The sequence below is a fragment of the Podarcis vaucheri genome, assembly GCF_965113315.1.
Source record: "Podarcis vaucheri genome assembly, chromosome: 5".
NCBI lineage: Eukaryota > Metazoa > Chordata > Lepidosauria > Squamata > Lacertidae > Podarcis > Podarcis vaucheri.
Genome location: NC_138763.1, coordinates 104,065,112 through 104,073,179, shown reverse-complemented (window position 1 = coordinate 104,073,179; position 8,068 = coordinate 104,065,112). Strand labels below are relative to the sequence as shown.

The 8,068-nt window shown below is 44.3% G+C and overlaps 1 long non-coding RNA gene across 1 annotated transcript; it reads left to right on the top strand.

The window, feature by feature from the left end:
* Positions 1 to 1,698: 1,698 nt before the first annotated feature.
* Positions 1,699 to 7,447, top strand: LOC309532730. Its single transcript, XR_014219984.1, has 2 exons — positions 1,699 to 5,470; positions 6,980 to 7,447. It is a non-coding gene; the product is annotated as an uncharacterized lncRNA (long non-coding RNA).
* The last annotated feature ends 621 nt before the right edge of the window (positions 7,448 to 8,068 follow it).

Sequence of the window (8,068 nt, the reverse complement as noted above, 5' to 3'; positions counted from 1 at the left end):
AACTTCTGTCACCATCTGCAGTGATCATGGAGCCCAAGAAAGTAAAATCTCTCACTGCCTCCATTTCATCCCCTTCTATTTGCCAGGAGGTGAGGGGACCAGTGGCCATGATCTTCATTTTTTTGATGTTGAGCTTCAGACCATATTTTGTGCTCTCCTCTTCCACCCTCATTAAAAGGTTCTTTAATTGCTCCTCACTTTCTGCCATCAAGGTTGTGTCTTCTGCATATCTGAAGTTGCTGATACTTCTTCTGGCAATCTTAAGCTAGTCCTAAATAAATGCAGGAAAATATTATTCTGTCTAGAAGTCGGGCGCATGTGGAGGGAAAGAAGACCCAAGAAAATATCTGTGAGCTTGAGATCAACACCAGGAAAGGTCCTAGAATTTGACAGTCGGTCTGTGAGCACTTTGAAAAAGTATGCTATGACTACTAAGACCCCCTCCAAAAAACGTGCCCAGGACAACGGCCCCCTCTATCCCGTCCCACTCTACGCCACTGGACCTGCCAACCAGCAACAAATCCACCCAACGGTTCCCATGTTCAGTCCACATTTTACCAGCTTCCTCGCAACAGTATCATGGGGGACTTTGTCAAAAGCCTTACTGAAATCAAGATACACTATGTCCACAACATTCTCCTGATCCACCCAGCTTGTTACTCCATCAAAAAAAAAGAAACAGAAATGAGGCTCCCCATGATACTCTTGTGGAGAATCGGGTAAAATGTAGGCTGAATTAGATGACTGTTAGGTGGATTTGTTGCTGTTTGACAAGTGGGGTGCTGCAGGGATCTGTCCTGCGCCCCTTGTTGTCCAATGTCATTCTAAATGACTTGGATAAAGGTGTTGAGGGGATGCTCATCCAATTTGCAGATGACACCAAACTGGGAGGTGTAGCCAGTTCCGCAGGAGACAGAATCGAGATTTAAGATTACTCATTCATTCAACCTTTATTGGCATAATTTCAATATTTAACAGATTGGAGAACTGGGCCCAAACAAACAGAATGAATTTCAGTAGGGACAAATGAAAGGTTCCACAGTTAGGCAAGAAGGACTAAATTCACAAAGATAAGATGAAGGACACCTAGCTTACTACTTGTATGTTTGAAAAGGATCTAGGGGTCTTAGTAGGCCATATGCTTAACATGAGTCAGCAGTGTGATGCAGCAGCAAAAAATGCTAACACTATTCTAGGCTGCATCAACAGGAGTATAGTGTTCAGATCAAGGGAAGTAATAGTCCCACTCTATTTTGCCTTGGTCAGACTACATCTGGAGTACTGTGTCCAATTCTGGGCATCACAATTTAAGAAGGATGTTGACAAACTGGAACATGTGCAGAGGAGCATGACCAGCATGAGACAGGGTCTGGAAACCAAGTGCTAGGAGGAACGGTTGAGGGAGCTGGGTATGTTTAGCCTGGAAAAGAGGAGACTGAGAGGAGATATGACAGCCATCCACAAATATCTAAAGGTCTGTTACAAGGAGGATGGAGGAAGCTCTGAAGAACAGGGCCTGAAACAGTGAATTCAGGTTACAAGAAATGATATTCTGACTAAACATCAGAGGTGTGGGGGGGTGCGCAGCCTGCACCGAGTGTTCTGGTGGGGGAGGGTGTTCCAGGGGGGGGGTGCTGCCTGCACCAAGCACTGTCCCGGGGGGCGGCACGGCGATGTCACCCCCCCCAGGGATGTCACCTGGGGCCGGCCGCACCCACTGCACCCACCTTGCTCCGCCTCTGACAGCAACTAGCCATGATGATGGTGTACTATCTCCAGTGCTGGAGACAGGGTGTCTCTGAATACCAGTTGCTGGAAAACGCAAGTTGGGAGAGTGCTATTTTGCTCTTGTCCTGCTTCCCATAGGCATCTGGTTGGCCACTGGGAGAAGAGGGTGTTTAATGAGATGGATCTCTGGTGGTCTGGTCTGTGTGGGGCCTGCTTTCGAGGAATAAGGAGCCAGGTAAGTAGAGTGGCCTACCCACTGCCCTGCAAGGTGATCCAGGTCCAGGAGGATGCCATGGTCAAGGACAGTGAAATCCACCAAAAGAATCACTCTCTGTCTGTCAACCTAGTAGCAATTTGTGCAGGGAGAAGTTTCTATCACATAATAGAAACTTAGCTTATTTCAAAATCCAGTATTTACCAGTGATGACCCAGCCAAATTTGAGCACTTTTAAGTTCCACTTACTAAAATAGGAGAGAGAGATGTGCTTAACTTACTCACTGAAAGCAATGATGCTTAAATAGTGAACTCCCTTTACTTGGGAGATATTTTAGAAGAGTGAACAATAAAATAAATAATAAAGGGAATATTATAATGCAATTCAGATAGAAAATAGATATGCATACGCAAACAGATATTGGAATTATATACTTATAAATGGGTAAAACAAACAGCAAAATAAAGAAATTTTGTGAAACTCTTCAACTTTTATAGGAATGAATATTAAACTATAGGCACAACAGAAAGACTGTTTTACCAATCTGTTGTGCAAGTTTACTAAGAAAATGTTTGCTAATTTAAAATGCAAAAGCGGGCAGAATTTCTCCAGCTACTGCTAGATTGTCTGACCAGTAAAGGAGATAAACAATATGTTCTCTGTTACAAGCGAACCTGCAGTTAGAGAATTGGATGCGCTACAACTCTGTTTCTACAAGTACAGCCTTCCTTCGTTCTGTACTCTTGCACAGCACCCTTTCGCAACTGCTGTGTGCATCGCCTGGAAATAAGAGGCTTGGTCTGGAAACTGAACTTCCACAAGCATTTGTGGCTGCACTATAATCATTTTTAGCTGCTGGCAATCTAACTTTCATGAGCATTACTATGGTTGTTGATATACTTATCCTCAATTAGCTAATATGTTTTCTAATAATATGCTAGCTAAAAGTTCTTACCAACTATACAGGCTTTGATGGCTGGTGTACATTTGGTCCTGTGTATGGGGGTGGAGAGGAAAGGATTTTCTGGTCCAGTACTTTGTATGGGGATGGGGTTCTCTGACCCACTCACAGAAGAGGATACACATTTACATAAAATTTGCATGTGCAAATTTATGCCCTCTTTGCAGGTGGAGTGGAGGTCCCAAAAATAAATCATTAGCTACACACATAAAAAATGTGAACAAGTGAAGCTTTCCTAATAATTGCATTTCCATACTAGAAATAGCTTAATTTCTGCATGCCACATAGCTGATCCCTACCTTCCCCCAATGCCAGTCTTAAGCCAAAGTCTAGTCTATAATCCAGTGCCCAGCTTCCTGGGAGTGCCCCCATTAGAGACAGATAAACATGCACACCATTGCACTGGAAGTTGGTTGTACAGTGGATTCTTAATGAGTCTTCAGTTCCTGCACAGCTGAAGACACGCTAAGCCTCTCTGCAAAGTTCTCAGTTTTCTTTAACATCCACTCACACTTATTGGTATTTGCAGATATATATATTATATTTGCAGATAATAACTTATATTATATTATTGGTATTTGCAGATAATAACTTATAGGGAGTACCAGATCTCAGACGAACCCACACAGAAAATATGCATCCTGGTTGTTAGGAAAAAAAGGAAGGACAAATACAGAAATTAAAAGGACTAGAAAATGAGCAGAAGTGCGCTAAAGGAGGGGGGGTGAACATTAGCTCTTTGGGACCCCAGAAATTCCTGTCACCTAGTGTCCAGACAACTCAACTCATCAATCACATCTCTGACTTTACACATTGGAAAAAAGGACTGAAGGGCTGGCTCATCTCACTGAAATCCTAGAAGGGTACATGCACATTTTGCTTCATGGCTTCCTTTCTAGGAGGGCTAGACACTTGCCTTAAAAAAAATGAAGAGGCCCCTGCTGTGTCTGAGGCCCCTGCTGGCCAATGGCCCAACAGCCACTTGCCAACAGCATGGCCAGCAGTACCTACTTGACAGTGGTCCTCCTTGTACATTCCATTCCCAACCATCAGGCAATATCAGTGTGCTATTTTGAGGAAACTGATGCTGCTTTGAAGACAAGGGCTGGACAGAGAGGGATGCCACAAGTTATGCCAGGGAATTTGAGGCGAGGGACCAAGCCAGGAGTCAGAGCTGAAGAACACACTGAAACATGAGAGCAAGGAAAACTGGAGTTGCTCAGGCCAAGTGCCAGCTCACACAGGAAGCCCTTTATATCCTTTTCTATCCAGGAGGGCTCAATGGCCAACCCAAAGCCTGAGAAAATTTCGCACACCCTTCCCCTGCCGAAGATGCTTCCACTTGCAGTTCTGGTGGTTCACCACATGGGGCAGCTGTGCACAAAGATTAGGGTTCCTGGTTCTAACCCCAGCAGCTCCTGACATTGGTTGCCTACCTGCTGTCTCTCATGCACAACTAGTATTATTTGTTGTTTGTTTCACAAAATTTATACACCACTTGATTGCAGAAAAACCTCAAAGCAGTTTACAAAAAAATAAAACAATAAAATCATCACTAAAAAACTTACAACCATAATTTAAAACATACAAAAGGTTAAAACCACAATAGAATAGACTAAAACAAATTAAAACTCATACAAACTTTCTAAACATCTGAGTAGACTTGTTTAAATAAGAATGTTTTTCGCAGGCACCAGAAAGAATACAGTGAAGACCCCTGCCTGATCTCAATAGGCAGGGAGTTCCAGAGTACTCGTGCCGCCACACTAATCGACTGAGTTCTTACAAATGCAGTGCAGGTATGATGCGGCACCTGAAAAAGTTCCAGTTCCATCAATCAAAGCCGTTGAATAGGTGCATATTGGGTAAGGCAGTCTTGAAGATCAACTGGACCCGAGTTGTTAAGGGCTGACATTATGGACTAGTGCAATTCTCCAGAAGCAGATACTACAGGAACAGAATCAAACACCTGACAAGAAAACTTGCTATGACTGCCTTGAAAGCTCTCGCTATTAGGGAAGGATTCATTCCACCCTGAATTTCATTTAAAATAACATTCAACACCACATTTTGTGGTAGCCAATTTCTGACCAGTGATTTTTTTCCTTTAAGTGTGCACTTGAACACAAAATGCAGCTAAAAAGCTGATAATGTACAGCTCCGTGCCAGGAGGAGCTGCTCCTTCGCTCGGCGCTTGTGCCTGGTGCAGCTCTGCCCACCCCACCCCCACCCCGGGTCAGGCCTGAAGGAGAGCAAGCAAGTGGGTGGCAGCATTGCCGCTGCCCATCCTCAGCCATGGCACATCCCACACCCGGTGGCAGCAGAGAGCAGCTTCCCTGCCCCTCTCCTACCCTGAACTGTTGTACGCCCCACCCCTCCACGCCCCACCCCCCTTGGGCACATAAGTGCCAAGATAAGTTTGGGACTTATAATCTTTAAATGGAGAACTACTTAGCCCTACATTAGTTTCAAGGTGAATTGGAGAATTTTGAAATACCTTGCAGGGTTTGGGAGAAGATAAAAATGGAGCAGAAGGCAAACCATGTTGGAGCTTCTTGGACGAAAGGTGAGATATAAATGTCGTACATAATAAACTCTGTTTTCCCCTTATTTTTGGTCATAGTTTTCATCAGGACCAAAGCATTGGGCAGGGGTAAAGGCAAAAGACCCCTGGACGGTTAAGTTCAGTCAAAGGTGACTATGGGGTTGCAGTGCTCATATCACTTCAGGCTGAGGGAACCAGTGTTTGTCTGCAGACAACTTTCCAAGTCAAGTGGGCAGCATGACTAAACTGCTTCTGGTGCAACGGGACACCATGATGTAAACCATAGTGCACAGCAATGCTGTTTAGCTTCCAGTCAGCAAGCGCAAGAGGTTCAGTGGTTTAGACCACAGTGCACAATGTTGAATCTATCAAGTGGTGATAGCGATGGTGAAGAGGACTTTATTCACTGCCTCTATGGCATCTGCAGAAAATAGCAGCTCTAACCTGTGTCCAGTCAGATTCAGAGTGAGTTTTCCACCACCAGCGCTCTAGCCATCTAAGCAATTGTTTCATTGCCCTCAGCTCTGGGGAAAACCATGGGGCTGTCTGGGCTCCATGCATCCGGAGATGGTGCTTCAGAGCCAGACAGTCAATACCTGCAGAATCATTGCAGGAGATCATGTGGCCCATACTGGGCCCTGATGTAGCAGGTGGTTCCGCTAAATTGCGAACCACCTGAAAGAGTCTCCTGCTGCTGTTTTCCGCAGATGCAATAGAGGCGGTGAAGAAAGTCTTCTTCGCCGTCGCTATCGCCACTTGGTAGGCTCGACATTGAGCTCTAACCCATGTCTGGTCAGATTCAGAATGAGTTATCCGCCACCGGCACTCTAGCCGTCTCAACGATTGTTTCATCGCCCTCAGCTCCGTGGAAAACCATGGGGCTGTCCGGGCTCCATGCAATCGGAGAGGGCGCTTCGGAGCCAAACAGTCAATAGCCCTGGTTAACTCTGCATCCCAGCGGGCCACCAGGGAATCAGCTGAAAGGCCATCAACATGGGATAAAACATCCCCTACCACTCTCTGGAAACCATCTGGATCCATTAAGTGGCGGGGGCGGACCATCTGAATCGGTCCCACCTCCCTGTAGAGGGGATGGGTCGCAGAGAAGTCCAGTTGCACCAGGAAGTGATCTGACCATGGCACTTCTTTCGTTTCGCTTTTACTTAGTGTCAGATCACCAACATTCATAGAGGTAAACACCAGGTCCAAGGCATGTCCGCGGCTATGGGTTGGGCCAGACTTATTCAGGGACAGCCCCATGAAGGCCATGCTTTCCACGAAGTCCCAAGCGGCCCCTTGTAAGGTCATGTCGGCATGGATGTTAAAATCCCCTAGGACAACCAAACTAGGTGTCTCCAGGAGAACATCCCCCACGACCTGAAGCAGTTCGGGCAGGGAATCCTTGGTGCAGCGGGGAGGTCGGTACACCAAAAGGAATCCTGTACTGCCCCTATTGCCCAACTTCCAGAACATGCACTCAGAAAACTGGGTCTTCCCAATACCAAAATATTTTCTTTTTGGGAATTATAGGGGCAGAACTACCTAAACTGTATAGAAATTGATTCATGTATGCCACTACAGCAGCAAGAATGTTGCAAAGAATGTTACAGAAGTCCCAGCAAAGGAAGAATGGATACAAACCTTATGGAAAATGCAGAAATGGCGAAACTTACCAGAAGAATAAGAAATCAATAAAGCATTCTTTTATAAAAGAATGGAAGTGGTTTACTGAATATTTACAGATAAATTGTAAACAGATAAAAACATTGGCAGGATTATTGTAATAACCTGCTGTTTCATAAGAGTATATATTTAAAGAAGATGAATAATTGAGTAAATTAAGTTAATTTGCGTGAGATATGCAGAAGATATTAAAAATAAATTTAAGGAACCACAGAAAGAGGGGGAAGGAAGTCAAGTTTTGACATGTTAAAATGTTTGTAAAAATAGTTTAATGTATAAACTTGAAAAATATAAATAAAAAATTAATTAAAAAGCAATGCAAGCTAGTGACCACCATATAGTTTGACAATAAATTCCATAGGGGCATTATGCCTTGTGCGAGAGAATTTTTTTCCTTTATCTGTGCTGAACCTACTTCCATCTGGTTTTGTTGGATAACACCTGCTCACCAATCCCAGCAAGCTCCAGTTTTATCAGAGAGAGAACAAATTCCCACCCCTCATACCTTCCACACCATTCATAATTTTACACACCTTTCTCCCTTGTGATGTCAGATCATCCTGTTTCATGGCAGGTCTTGAAAACAAGCAGTAGCTCGCAACTCTTGATTAATCTCACCTAATATTCTTTAACTACTGTTCAATTCAAATTTCATTGAATATTGTTCTTCACTCTCATGACCTCAAAATAGAGTTCATGATGCCTCATTATCTCAGGCAAATATGCCAGTGAGAAAAATGGGAGGGAAGTCTTGATTGCGATTAATCTTGGATAAGGCCAGAAAAAGAGATCTTATCAGCTGTCCCACTTTCCAGCACTGCCAATTATGAAAAAGACTGAATTGCTCCTGGGGCAATTTGAGCAGAAGACGCAGAGGAACACCAACTCAGCAAAACAGATCAGTTAACAAAATGGGACTGGTTTGGCTGGGATAAG